The following is a 15,732-nucleotide window of genomic DNA, read 5'->3' on the forward strand; positions in this document are numbered from 1 at the left end:
TCTCACTAACGCAACTGTTACCATTTCACATCTTATCGATTATATATATATATATATATATATATATATATATTGCATCAAGGCCCTGATCACAGGGTCAAAGTTTATTTTGAATAACAACCAGCTGGATGTAAGTTATCCGCAACTGTAACTGAAACCGAAGCTACTTTCACATTTCTTGTATCACACCTCAGATTCACTCTCATTGTTTTCATAGGTCTAAATAGTATAGTTTAAAAAATGTTCACATTAGCAAATGCTTGAAAATGTACATTTAAATAAAACACAAAACTCATAGCAGAAAATGATGAAAAAGTTCACAGATGTTGTTTGAGATTACAGTATGAGTAATATGTCAGAGTTTACAGTATGAAATTGACTGAATGAATAACATTATTGCGAAAACATGGGGATTTTACTTAATGAACGTTCTGATGTGAATCTTTGTCGGGTATACAGGATATACCAGATCATGTGAATGCCTCCCCCTCCTCAGGCCTTTTGATGTGGCTCTCCAGACAGCTCATGCACCATGATGCATCGCTACTTATCAGCAAGCTTATCATCTTCATCAGATCTGTCTAAATGTATACTGACAAGAACGTTCTTGTCATATGCTCCATTCCTAAAAATTAAACGTATGACCTTTACATAGGAAAACACGTGTTTGTGGTGAGTCTAATAATCATGCTTCTGAGGGACTTTTTGTGTCATTCTCATAAAACTTTGCAAAGTCTTTTTTCATGCTCTTTAGCTACAAAACTTTCTAAAAGGTATTTATATATAGATAGATGTCACATAGAAATTATGAGTAATTCGCTTATTTGAAAGTTGCTTTAAACAATAAATATTAAATATTTGTCCTGTCAATTAAGGGCCTAAAGCACTGAAGAAGAAAGAAATACTCACCATATTCATCATCATATTCAGCACTAGACATGGAAGCAAAGAGCAAGGTAAGGACTAGCAGGTGATACACACTCCAGCTGTTCATGATATGTCCCTCTCTCGGTTGCTTGTCAATGAAGGTTTCTCATTTTTTAGAGCACAGAGGAAAAGGTGACACAATTTATAGTACCTGAATCACCAAACCCCACTGTTCCACCACTCATTTCCTTTCCATCCTCTAACCACACTTCTTACTCAGTGGTTCAGTGTAGTCTGAGGGAGGGCTTTGATTTGAGCTCTTGTCACATCAGTTATTTTGTTCTAAATTCTGTTATTCATTTCACATTTCTGGGGCTCCAGTCGATTTTTGGTAGAAGTTATTGTTGCTGATTTTACCCAGTTATGGGAAACTTTAAGTTCTTTGATCCTACAGAAGAGAACTTCAGTGTTTTCTTACTCCTTGTAAAACGATCCATACTCTCTTAAAAATAAAAGGTGCTTCGCGATGCCATAGAACTTTGTTTTTTGTCTAAATGGTTCCATAAAGAACCTCTAACATCTGAAGAAACTTTCTATTTCACAAAAGGTTCTTTGTGGTGAAATAAAGTTCTTTAAATTATTAAAATGTAAGAAAAGATGGTTCTTTAAAGAACCTTTGACTGAATGGTTCTTTGTGGAACCCAAATGGTTCTTTTATGGCATCGCTTGAAAAACCTTTTGAAGCACCTTTATTTTTAAGAATGTATACAGATGTTAAAAAGAAGCCAGGGTTTCACTTCTGGTTATGGATGATAAAATCAATACTAATCTAAAGTAATGTACCTAAAGTAAATGTAACATCACAAATATATGACTTCAATTGTCAGCAGAAAAATGTAAAAAAAAAAAAATAATCTCAACAAGCTATTGATAATATATTTATATTTATTTGCTGAAATCAAATGCAAAATAAATTATTAATGGTGTCAATTTTCTTTGGTCAGACATAAATTACACCAAACCTATCTGCCATGTGCCTTGTACTGCTTTATTTATCTATCTACCTATCCATTTATTTATTTATTTATTTATTTGGTATTTTCTCATGGAACAGAATTCACTTGTGGGTTTTTTTTTTAATATATATAACGAAGTCCGGAACAGATCAGAAAGTCTCATGACAAACTCTTGATCACGTTGTCATCAAGAGCAGATATCCACAGAAACGACCACAGAGAGAGGAAGGAAGAGAACAAGGGTGAGAGAGATAACCAGGGGCCCATTTCACAAAGGAGGTTAAGTGAAAACTCTGAGTATGTTAACCCTGAAATGAGGGAAACGCTAGGTTTTCTGTTTCAGAATGGGAGATTTGTCAAACCCGAGAAAGCAGGGTAAGTCAAGTCCGTTTCTGAAAGAGAGCTAACTTATACTCAGAGTCAGTTACCATGGTAACTTACTCTATGAACCTAACCTGGTCAGGAGCAGGTTTTCTTCGATAAACCCAGAGTTTTCGGTTACAGAACAGCTGAAATGAGTTGGTTTAATCAACTCTAAATTGACTGACTCTGAGTTAAGCGCGTGCACCACAACTATAAAAAGCCATTATCAATGGAGCACCAATATTACGATTCACCATGGCAACAGCTCCCGCCAAAAAGCAGACTGCGTACTTCCGACTAAATACAAATGTAATTCTTCTCAGTTTTATAATATCACATGTGAAAACTGGCAGAATGTTAGATTAATGAACTAATAGCTAATCATTTTATGGTATCTCATGGGCAAAAAATATATGGCAGTGGCTATTTACATTAAGTGGAATTAACATACTTTCTTAGCGATAGATCCTACTTACAGTAGGATAAGTGCAAGTAGCTCTAGATGCTATTTACAGAAAAAAATGTACAGTGAAAATCGTGATATATTCTATTTACCATGTAAATAGAAGTAAAAGTACCATGTAAGTGTAAATAATAATTAGATGCTAGTTATACTTTATACTGGCAGATACATTTGCTCCTCAGTATTGTTAAACATTAACAGGATGCAATAATAACAGATTGTAAATGATTATATTTATTACAATTATAAATAGTTGTATCATAATTAAACACTCGTTAGGCACTTTACTTCCATTTTTAGAACATTTTGATCATTTTTATTGAAAATAAATTCTAATGTGACATGTGATGGGAAAAGTTATAAGAATGAGCTCGGCAAAAGCCGGACTCTAACCCAATCAATCGCGTTACAAGCTAGTTTTCCGTGCACAAAACATTACTGCCTACACCATTGAAGCCGTTATTCACATGTGTCGTATTTAACCTTATGTGTCGATGGAGGGCGGAGCTACAGTAGATTTGCACTTAGTAATAGACACTCAGAATAATCTTGTTTTCCATTAGCTTTAAGATTATTTTTATTACCACACTGGCATATCTTTTTACTGAAGTTAAATGCACTTAATTTAACCCTCCCCCCCCCCCCCCCCCTAAGTATCTTATATCATTTTCTTATATAGAAAATCAATCTTTATTTGTACTTGGGGAAAAAAGATTTTTTTTTAAAACTTAGTAAGAAGGGCATTTTTCCAAAAAAAGGGGAGGAGACTGAAAGAAACTCAGAGTTTCCCATCTCAGGGTAAGTCAACTCAGAGTTCAAGTTTAAACTCAGAGTTGGTTGAACCTCCTTAGTGAAACAGGCCCCAGGCTAATACACTTCACTTACTATTTTTCTTTTACTGAATTATTTTTGCAAGATCTTTAAAACTTTCAACACCACAGCTTACTAGTCTTTTGCAATTAGCAACCACAAAATCCTACCACCAGATGCCATAAATAATTCAAATGATATGAATAAATATATATTTACCTTTCCATGTTTCTAATAACAGTAATTTTCTTTAACATAAAAAATTTGGAACTGCACACAAACATTTTCAAAGTTTTGTTCAAACTTTTGGTAATATCATATATTGTAAGTTAAAAAAGTTGTATCACACTTCTTGTCTTATTAACCAAACCTTGCAAGTAGGTTAATTTATAATCTTTAGGATCTAGCTATAGATGGCTTAATAAAATACATGCAGTAATTTATCGTGAATTGCACATATAAGATGTTGGATATTAATTACCACACAAAAGCAGATGCATGGGAAGTGTACGTGTGAACAGTCACACTTATGTGCCTGGAGCTGTTGTTTTGTAAAAGATAATGATCATGTTTTTGCACACAGAGTGTATATTTCAAAGTCAATAGAGGAAATGAGTTGGTGTTTATTTACCCTCTCTTCATATCTTATCAAAAGATCCTTCCAGTACACTAATTATTTTGTTTATTTATCTAAATATTTGCCAAAAATAAAAAAAAATAAAAAATCCCAGGTTCTGCTTAAACGATCGATTAATATCTTTAAAAAAACATACTTAACATTTAATAATCAGCTTGATAATTTTCCCAATCTAATGAAAAGTGATTATAAACAAAATTTCACCTTAGTCACATGCACGTAACAAGCATCTTATCTGAAAAATGCATTACATACACTTGGGTTCATTAATTTACTTTAATCCTTTATTGCATTTTTTCTACTATTTTTTTTACTTGGAAAAAAATATATATTTTATGATGTTTATGTATTTTGGAAAATGTATATAAAATCCAAGAAGAGCATTAATAGAGGAGCTTTAATAATATCTGTCAAATGGGTTTTGATCAAGTGAAGAGAATATATAAAAAAATGTAAAAGCAAACAAAGGAGTCAATTTGAAAATTTCATAATAATACATATTTAGCATGTACACTCTTGAGATCACAAAGACTGTCTCAACAGACCATAAATGCATACAGAACCTTAGATTCAGAAATCCACTGCATCGTTGAATGACACTGACCACACCAATCTTGTCATTTCATTTGCGCAAAAGAGAGGACAGATATTTCAAGGTAGGGAATGAAGGGGAAAAGAGAGCATCGATTCAAAAGATGAGGATAAATCTTTGAGCAGCACTCGATTTTGTCTGGGCTGCGGAGCAGGTGTCCCCCTCTGGGAAGGGCTGCGTGTCTGCAGAGAAACCGAGCTAAGACAATACCTGTCAGGAACAAAGAGCGAAATTACAATGATATGTTTAGCTAAAAGGGTGAGAGAAAAGTGAATCAAAGCAGTGCAGGATCAAAGAAACGTTTCAGTAAAGTCAACTTGGCTGCCAAGAGAACAGCAGGGGATGCATATGATTTATAAGTTGTTCTTCAGAACCTTCTGATGTTGAAGAATTTATTGTTATTGTTGCTAGAGAGAAGAAGAGGAAGACGTGGGACTGAGGTGGAGGGTCACCTATTTGCGCTTCAAAAGTGGAGCTCTGTGATGTGTGACCGTTGTCAAACACTGGAATGACACCATTGGTCTTTATCAGAGGCACTGGAACATGTCAGGGCCAATAAGCCATTGCAACCAATGGCAGAAGAGAAAGTGACAGTTGTTTTGTTTGCTTCGACCTGACATGCAGTCAAACAAACAGCTTTTGAAAGTCAACATGACTGCGAGTGATGATCAGTGGCAGTTTGTTTGAGGCAAGAGCGCACTAAAGGTCAACTAAAGGGTCAATGTCAACAGTGCGGTATTTGTGCTACAAGAGATGCCACACTCACTGATCTACGGTTGCTTTGAATAATACATTTAAGTGCATCTGCATTAGTAAACCTACAGAATTCAGCGGATAAAATGTTCATTAAAGGGTTAGTTCACCTAAAAATGAAACTTTTATGTTTACCCCGAGGGCATCCAAGATGTAGGTGACTTTGTTTCTTCAGTAGAACACAAACCATTGCAGTCTATCAGTCTTATAATGTAAGTACAGCTAAAACATACACACATAAACACACACACACACAAAAACATACACACATAAACATACACACATAAACACACACACACACACACAGAAAAAACATACACAAACAAAACCAGATTAAACCCTGAGGCTCATGACGATACAGTGATGTGTAAAGACACAAAACGATCGGTCTGTGCAAGAAACTGAACAGTATTTATATATATTTTTTACCTCTGATTCACGCAGTGTCCGAACTGTTAGTACTCTCCTGAGCACGTCCTCAGCAGCAGGCGTGTGAGGTGTCTTCTTCTTCTTCTTCTTGCTTTAAGGAGAATCACAGAATTAAAAGTACATTACCGCCACCTATCTCTCAAATGGACCATTGACACTACTAATTGAGATTGTAGATAGAGTGTCAGTGGTCCATTTGAGAGATAGGTGGTGGTAATGCAAGTCTGCGATCCATCATAAAGCACGAAGAAGAAGACGCCTAGCTGCTGCTGAGAATGCACACAAGAGAGTTCTAACAGTTCGGTCATTACTTGAATCAGAGGTAAAAAAAAAAAAATAATATATATATATATATACTTTTTATAGTATTTTTATTTATAGTATTTTTACTTTTTATAGTATAGTTCAGTTTCTTGCACAGACCGATTTATTTGTGTTATTACACATCAATGTATCATCACGAGCCGCAGGGTTTAATTTGGTTTTGTTTGTGTATGTTTTTGTTTTAGTGAGGTGAAAGGTGGAGGCCAATTTTGGGGTCCAAGGCTGATGGGGGGACCCCGGCGATCTCACACGAAAACGTATCATTTAAACATGTTTTTAAGCCTTGCCAATTGCCAATTTAAACAATAAAAAGAGATTTAAAAACACAAGACGTGGAAATGCTCAATTGAGTAGCTGGTTACTCACGCTGTGTTTGGTGCGCACGCAGAGAGCCACGTCTCACAGACATCAATACTGAACCGAGCTCTCCTTTTCGAAGTTCTCCTAGAAGTTCCTCCTGCACCTGAACGTACAAATACAAATCACAGTTTAAACAAGGGATGTGAAAGAGCCCAGTTCAGCACTGGTGGTATTCTGGTGTTCAGGGCTCACGCAGAAAGAGGCGTCTCAAAACACTTGAACACCGAATTTGCCTCTTTTTGCTCTTAATTTATTATTATCATATTTTGCTCAAAATATGTCAAAATACCTGTTTTGGAAAGGATGTTCGAAAAAACTGTGAGTTATGTCTTAAGTGAACATAAAGTAAACTGGAGAAAGAAATCGGATGTATGTCATTATAATGGATGCATTCATTGTCTCTTAAAGTGAACATGCCTAATTTAGCTACTAGCTGCTGTAATGTTAATCCAAGAAAATGAAAGAAAGAAAATCACTTTATATATATATATATATATATATATATATATATATATATATATATAAATAAATTTATTTTATTTTTTTACTAGTAGGTGCAGGACACTATAATTCATTTATGTAAGTGAGAATAAATAAAGCAAAATAAAGCAAACTGTGACATAATATACCTAAAAATTCTTCATACAGTGGAATGCTAGTGAAAAACAAACAAACAAAAAAAAAATATTGGGACCACAAATTATTCTTTCACTTTCACCTCACCATGTTTTTCTTACATGTTTTTTTCCTGAATTAATACTGTAGTTGTGTAAATATTGTCAGACTAACAGATGACTGATGTTTTGGTTGATTGTAATCCATTAGATATATTTCTATCAAAGTTATCTGACATTATCAAGATGAATTTTGTTCTGACTTTTTGTCATATTTTATTACCATCTTCTAAACTATAGCAAATAAACTGTGATAATGTGAGAAATGTTGAAGGTTTCTGAATAAATTTTGTTTTGATTGTTTATTTCATTTTTACAGCGAAGACTATGCAGTGCTATTTTACATTTAATTATTCGGTTTTTGTACCTAGACACCTACAAGCCTAAAAAAAACATAAACATATATACATAAACATAAACAAACATACAATTTCAAACAGGGCCCGCTGGCCCCACAAACCTCAGCTATGGCCCTGGCCGTGATTCCCATTTACTTACATTATAAGATTAATAGACTGCAACGGCTTGAGTTAAAAAATTTTGTTTGTGTTCTACTGAAGAAACAAATAACATCTTGGATGCCCTTGGGGTAAGCAGCATCCCTTTAATATCATCAATGTAACTGAACTGGTCAATTTCCAAACCTACTTAGTCAGTTATCAGTTATTTGGTCATCACTGACATTTTGCAGTGTACATGAAAAAAAGCTGCTGAGCAAAAACATGTTTATGGTGAGTTAACCACACCAACCACTAGTTCCTTTTAGGAGCAAGGTATTTTACATGTCAGACCTTTCTCCGTAACTCAGAACATTATCAGCTTGTATCAATCACTGTTCTGCATAGTTCTTGTAAAAGTGCATGTTTCTCTTATCTTTTTATTGGAATTCATTTTCGTTTGCTGAAATGGCTTATATATACCTTTATGGTCATAGGACAGGATATTCAATAGAAGCATAACGCATATGAAAAAACACTTCATGTAAGAATCATTAATAATTCTGCTCTAGCATTGTTTCTGTAGCATAGTCAATAGCATAGTTCTTTACAAAATGTTTTATTTTATTGTATTTTATTTTATATTTTACAGTTTGTGGATAACAATAATAAAAAATAAATACAAGATATTATTCTAAAATGTGCAACAAAAAAATATATATAAATACTTTTTAAAATAATACAATAATTTTTAATACATGACTAATTCACTAGTCTAGGAGTCAAAACATTATATAATTTACTAACAAAAAAGTCTATTTTTAAAATAAACATAAAAATTTCCTCTGCAGTTTGATCACAATATAAAACAAAAATAAATAACAAAAACAATATAAAATAGTGGACATTACTATTATATTAAACTATTATATAAGGAAAAATATTTTTTTCAAACATTTTTCAAATAATATCATTTTTTTATATTTAAATAATAACTGATTCGAGTAGATGTGCGGTATTCGGTAATTAGATATATCACAATAATTAACATACACGATATTGTTATCATATACACTACAAAATACCATGAATAATTATTTAATAAAAATTGTTCCGATTTTTATAAATTCATTTAAAGACTTTTTCCATCAGCTGTTTAAAATGCATAACACAACTGTATGCGGCATAAAAGACATAAGCACAATCTGATGTAAACGAGCCCAACACAGATAAGAAGCGCATGGCGTAAAAAAAGAGTGAAGAAAATGCATATTCACTCTCTAACAGCAGATGGCGATGATGGAACAGCAAAAATGCAGCTGTAACCAGGTAACCCTTTAGCATTTAAAGGATTTCAAAGATTTAAACAGCCATTCAGATGGTGTTCGTAACAACACTGAATACTTAAAGGTGTTGTATGGAAGACAGACACCGAGCAGTTGAACTAGTCCAAATTCAAAATATTGGAGAGGGTTTTTTTCCCCTGGCCCCTCCACCTCAGACCCTTTTTTAAAGGAGAATAACTGAGTGTAGCATTGTTTTTCAGATAAACAAGTATATTAAGTTAGCATGTTTCATAAATTTCTTCAAACATGTTATTGTATATTTATGCTTTAGTAAAGTAAAAAATAATAAAAAAAATACATACAGCACCTTTAAAATCTAAGACTGGCTATTTATTTTCCTAAATATTTTACAGCATTCCCTAGACATTGTTTGAAAAAGTTTTGATACTTTATTGTTCGGTAACACTTTACACTAATGCTCCATTAGTTAGGCTAACATTAGTTAATACATTAGTTAACAAAAACTGCTAATAACAATTCTTCTAAAGCATTTCTTAATCTTAGTTAATTTCAACATTTAATAACATTATAATTAAAATCAGAAGTTGTAACTGTATTGTTTAATAGACCTGAGCTAACATGAACTAACAGCTGTTATTATTCTGGATACAAAGAATAACTTCTGTAATAAATGTAGCCATTTCATTCATTGTTAACTAATGAGACCTTATTGTAAAGTGTTACCTGTTCTTTATAATTATTTATGTCTTGCTTTATTGTATTTAAATGACCAGTTCTATTTGTTATATAAAAAAGTTATTAAACCTGTTATATTGTTATAAAACACTTTTTTGCATTATTGTGATAATACCTTACCTGTGTTTAAAATGTAAGAATATTATCAGTGATAATTTCTTACGTTTTAAACACAGGTAAGGTATTATCACAATCACATATCACATAATAACTTTTGGCTGAATGTCACGTCACTTTACCTGTGTTTAAAACGTAAGAAATTATCACTACATGAAGCATAGAGGTTAAAATAAGTCTAGAGGTTAATAATAAATGACTTCCTAGATTACTTAATTTACTAACGAGAAAAGTATTTTTTAATAAATATAAAAAAACGACACATCATTCTTAGATACATTACTGTTGTTTATTTGTGTTGTATTTTTTCAAACAGAATGAAAGAGTATAAAGATGTGTGACGTGACAGAGAACATGGCATGCAAGACATCTGAAGCAAGCAGTATGTGTATGTATGTGTGTGTTTATGAGATGCAGCCAGCAGACTGCAAGGTAAGAGTAGTCCACTGGGACAACTCAGAAATAACAACAAAGAGTCAACAAAGGTCTGGATGAAAGCCCTGTCATGAAACATTTCACTTCTCACAGTCCACACCTCAATGAGTATGTGCTCATGGACTGATTGACTGAGGCTGCTGCCAGAGCACATGGGATTTTGACCACAACAAACCTTAAATCTTGCAGATGCCTCAGCGCAGACACATTTAATATCACAAAACACAATCACTGAATTACATATTACTGTGCTTTATCTGTGATATTCGTCAAAGGCTTTGTGGGTAACTCACAAGCTTTGCTTTCTTCACAAGTTAAGTCAAAATGGCTTTACTCTGAACTGGACATTATTTCAGAATGTATCTTTTCAAATACAAGCAAAGAAACCCAATATAAAGAATAACAGAGAAAGAACTGAATGCTTTTTAATAGTAAGAATATATTAAAAAAGTTCATGTTTGATATGATCCTCGACCTGTTTCTTCTAGCAGTTCATCTTACATCTCACAACCATTACTTTGTTTCATTTTCATTTCAACAGTGCCATCAAGTGGACTTTTCTGCTTAGTAGTTGTAAATTCAGGACAGAAATATAAAAGCCAGAGCATAAATGTTTACTGTGCATTAATTAAAATGAAGTGCACATTTTTGGATTTTCACCAAATTCCTGTATAAATGTATAAGAATTCTCTGATTCATACAAGGGAGCACAGATAATGTTTTAATTTCATGTCACATGTTGTCAATGAACAAATAGTTTTCCACAAGTATCAACATGTGGGAACAATTGTACATTTCCTGTTATCTGAAGAAAGTTAATGGCTTTAAACCAGTCATTTTAATATCAAAACACTTAACGCTAGTATTATAATTACTTGCAGGTTGGCAATTTCAAACCCCTGTCAAGGTTTCATTTGAAGAAAATTACTTAATATTTATCTGACATGTACAGTATGTTTGGAGTCCGACGAGGCAGTTCACATTACAGAAGATTGCTTTGTATTATGGCCATTTTGGTAAATTACTTTGGCCTTTGATCTCTGCCAGTTGATTGACTTGCATGGTTTTCATTATAAATACTTGCAAAGTCTGTCTGTTGATACTAGTAAACAAAATCAGAGACATAATAAAGACTGTGTCCAGCTGTGCTTAGGATTGTAGATCAGTTTGATTACAGAGGCTTTGAAATGCTCTTGCTTAGGAAGACATTATTGCCATATATGGATACTTATTACAAACAAAATGAAGTTTCAACAAGCATTATTCTGTTAGTACACAGTATTGGCAGAGAGGGAGCATACAGCTACAGATTTAGCTATTTTCAAGAAATATAGCCTACAAAAAGTAGAACTTACTTAACATGTTAAATATTGTGCTGCAAGCACAAGGCCACACACTAAATAAGTGAATACATGGACATACAATATTGATTTGTTTATATTATTTTATAATCTTACCTGGGTGTTATGTAATCTTCCACTAAGGAAAACCATCCGCTTTCAGTGTTGGGAAGATTACTTTGGAAATGTAATAGGTTACAGATTACAAGTTAACCTATTTGAAATGTAATAAGTAGCATAACTATTTCCATTACTTTATTAAAGAAGTCAATCAAATCTGTAAGTGTGTATAAATTTAGATGTGACCCCCTTTGTAATCTTTAACATTTTCATAAGTAACTGTTAATAAATAAATTAATAATTCTTAGTAACTGTAACAGATTACAGTTACATTTGTTTTAGAATTAAATTTCGTAACTCTGTTACATGTCTAGTTACTAAACCAACACTGTCCGCTACAATGTACGAAAACACCCGGCCCAGCAACAAGATGAAAGTCTGCAACCATATTAAGGTAACATTTCTAGTCTACTTAAGACTCTGAGGACATTTTCACTACAGTCAGTTACTGTCATAAGACATAAGACAGCACCATTTACTGAGACATTAAGAGCCAGCCTCAGATGCACCTTTTATCTTATGACACAAGCGCACCAGTCACTGATCTATATAATGGCAAAAGTGAATTGCCCTAAAGTGGGATATTTTTTGCATTTCACACTGTGAAATATTGTGATGTGTAGCCAAAATATTCCAACAAATCCACACCCAATACCATTTTAAAAACCCCAAGATGTGTCCTAATCAAATCAAAAGAGAAAAAGCAGATAACATATTCATAGAAGAAATTATAGACATTTTAAAGACTAAAGAACAGAAACCGCTATTTGGAAATAATTGGATTTTTTTCTGGGAGTGACCTAGGCCTTTTCAAGCTAATGGCCTGCTCCCCAGCAGAGTCGGAGTGGAGCTCCTGTCGGACAACATCTCCAAGACGCTACCCTCCATATGACTAGTAAGCCAATTCTCAAATAATAACTGCTATGATGGCTTTTGTTCTACCTACTTAAATTATAGAAGTACTTGTGCGGTCCATTCTATAAAGATTGTGTCTGTTCCCCGAATAGAGAGGTCAAAATATACATTTACGGTAATGCAGGCTCTAGAAAAAAACTGTTGGTGATTTAAACCAGAAAAATGCTAAATATATGTGCAAAAGCAATTTTTAATGTTTGGGCTCCTAAACATTAGATCACTCTCACCCAAAGCAATTATTGTAAATGAAAAAATCACAGATAATAGATTTGATGTACTCTGCTTGACTGAAACCTGGCTAAAACCAAATGATTATATTGGTTTAAATGAGTCTTCTCCACCAAACTACTGGTATAAGCATGAGCCCCGTCAGACTGGTCGTGGGGGAGGTGTTGCAACAATACATAGGCTAGTGATATTATCAGTGTTACTCAGAAAACAGGATACAGTTTTAACTCATTCAATATACTTCTGCTTTATGTTACACTGCCAGATATACAAAATAAATCTCTTGCTCTGGCTACTGTGTATAGACCACCAGGGCTGTATACTTCCTAAAAGAATTTGCAGATTTCCTCTCAGACCTGTCGGTTACTGTTAACAGAGCACTAATTGTCACGTTGATAATACAAATGATGTATTAGGACTTGCGTTTACTGACCTAATAAACTTTTGGATTTAAGCAAAATGTGATTGGGCCTACACTTCATTTTAATCATACACTAAATTTAACTATATCGCATGGAATCGATCTTACTGATATAGATATCGTGCCTCAAAGTTATGATGTTACTGACTATTTAGATTTAATTATATCACATGGAATCGATCTTACTGATATAGATATCGTACCTCAAAGTGATAATGTTACTGACCATTTCCTTGCATTGTACATGCTGCATATTACTGATATTAACTATATGGCTCTGCATTGTTATCCAGGAAGAACTATTGTTCCAACTACTAAAAATAGATTCAGAAAAAAGCTGCCTGGTTTATCTCAACTGGTCTCTGTACCCATAAATAGACATGAACTAGACAAAATGACTAGCAATATGGGCAATATATTATCTAATACATTAGAAGCTGTTGCCCCCATTAAATTGAAAAAGGTTAGAATGTGCCATGGTACAACACTAATACCCATTCTCTCAAGAAAGAAACTCGTAGTCTTGAGCGCAAAAAAAAAAAACCTAACTTGGAAGTTTTTAGAATTGCATGGGCAAACAGTATTTCCAACTATAGACAGGCTCTAAAAGAGAATATACACAAACTTATAGAAAATAACCAAAACAATCCAAGGTTTTTATTTGGGACAATGGCTAGCTTAACAAATAATGTCACCCGAACTAAATATCCCCTCACAGTTTTAACAGTAATGACTTTATAAATTTCTTCTCTGATAAAACAGATAAATAACAAATGTAGATTCTACAACATCTAATACTTCAGCCTCATTCACCCACCATAGCACAGAAACTGAACTTGTTAAAATTACAAATGACTTGCTTCTTGCGTCAGACCAAGGCTGCATATCATTGCTAGTTTTACTTGATCTTAGTGCTGCGTTCGACACCATAGATCAAGATATACTCATAGATCGATTACAAAAACTATACAGATATTCAAGGGCAGGCTCTAAGATAGTTTAGATCCTACATGTCTGATCGCTACCACATTGTTTATTTAAATGGAGAGTCATCTCAGTAATCACCAGTATAGCATGGAGTGCCACAAGGATTTGTCCTTGGTACTCTGCCATTTTTTTATATACATGTTGCCCCTTGATAATATTATTAGAAAATACGGGATTAGTTTCCACTGTTATGCTGATGATACTAAGCCATATATCTCAACAAGACCAGATGAAACTTCTAATGTAAAAGTTTGGATGACCAAAAATGTTCTCCTATTAAATTTGGATAAGACAGATATATTACTTATTGGACCAAAAAACAGTACACATAATCTTTTTGATTACAATTTGCAACTAGACAGATGTACTGTTACATCCTCTACAGTCAAAAATCTGGGTATTATATTGGACAGCAACATATTTCCCATGTTACAAAGACCGCATTCTTCCATCTTAGTTAGAAACAGTGTCAAGCTACGAAACATGTTTCTGATGCAGAAAAGTTCATGCATTCATGACCTCTAGACTGGACTATTCTAATGCACTTCTAGATGGTTGTCCTCCGTCTTCAATAAACAAGCTACAGGTAGTCCAAAATGCAGCGGCTAGAGTCCTTACCAGGTCAAGAAAATATTATATTACCCCAATTCTACAGATTCAGTACTGGCTACCTATTAAGTTTTGTATCAGTTACAAAATATTACTTTCCTATAATGCCCCTAATGGGTTAGCTGCTACGTACCTAACTAGTCTTCTGCCATGCTACAATCCATCACGCTCCGTAAGGTTGCAAAACGCTGAACTTTTGGTAGTTCTTAGGATAGCGAAGTCCACTAAAGGATGTAAAGCTTTATGCATTTGTCTCCCAAACTCTGGAATAGCCTTCCTGATAATGTTCGGGGGTTCAGACACACTCTCTGTTTATTCTAGATTAAAGACTCATCTCTTTGGCCAAGCATTCAAATAATGCATCTCATAATCTTGGAATGCAGATATATCTGATCAAATAAGCTTGGGTCAAACATATAAATTTTGCTTGGTTGGAACAGCAGCTATGCTAATTATGTCTCTATTTTGTTTCTCTGTAAATCCTTAGGTAACTAGGATTTACACAACCTCCAGTCTGGATCCAAAACACCTGAGAAGAGATGATGTCAACCCCTCAGAGGACCTCATGATGCCAACCCTGTAGCAACATACAGGGGTGCGTTCTCCGATAACGTTGTCTCTTAGCGCGCTACGAATACTCAAAAGGTACACCTTAACTACAGGTATACCTTTGCTACGTGTGTTCTCCGAACTATACCTTAGGATGTAGCTTAAGGTAAACCTTCTTAAGTTCGACCTTAGCAGTTGCTGTCCATGGTGGAGGCGCTGAATAGGTTGATATCGACGCCTCGAT

Source organism: Carassius carassius, chromosome 11 (assembly GCF_963082965.1).
Source record: "Carassius carassius chromosome 11, fCarCar2.1, whole genome shotgun sequence".
NCBI lineage: Eukaryota > Metazoa > Chordata > Actinopteri > Cypriniformes > Cyprinidae > Carassius > Carassius carassius.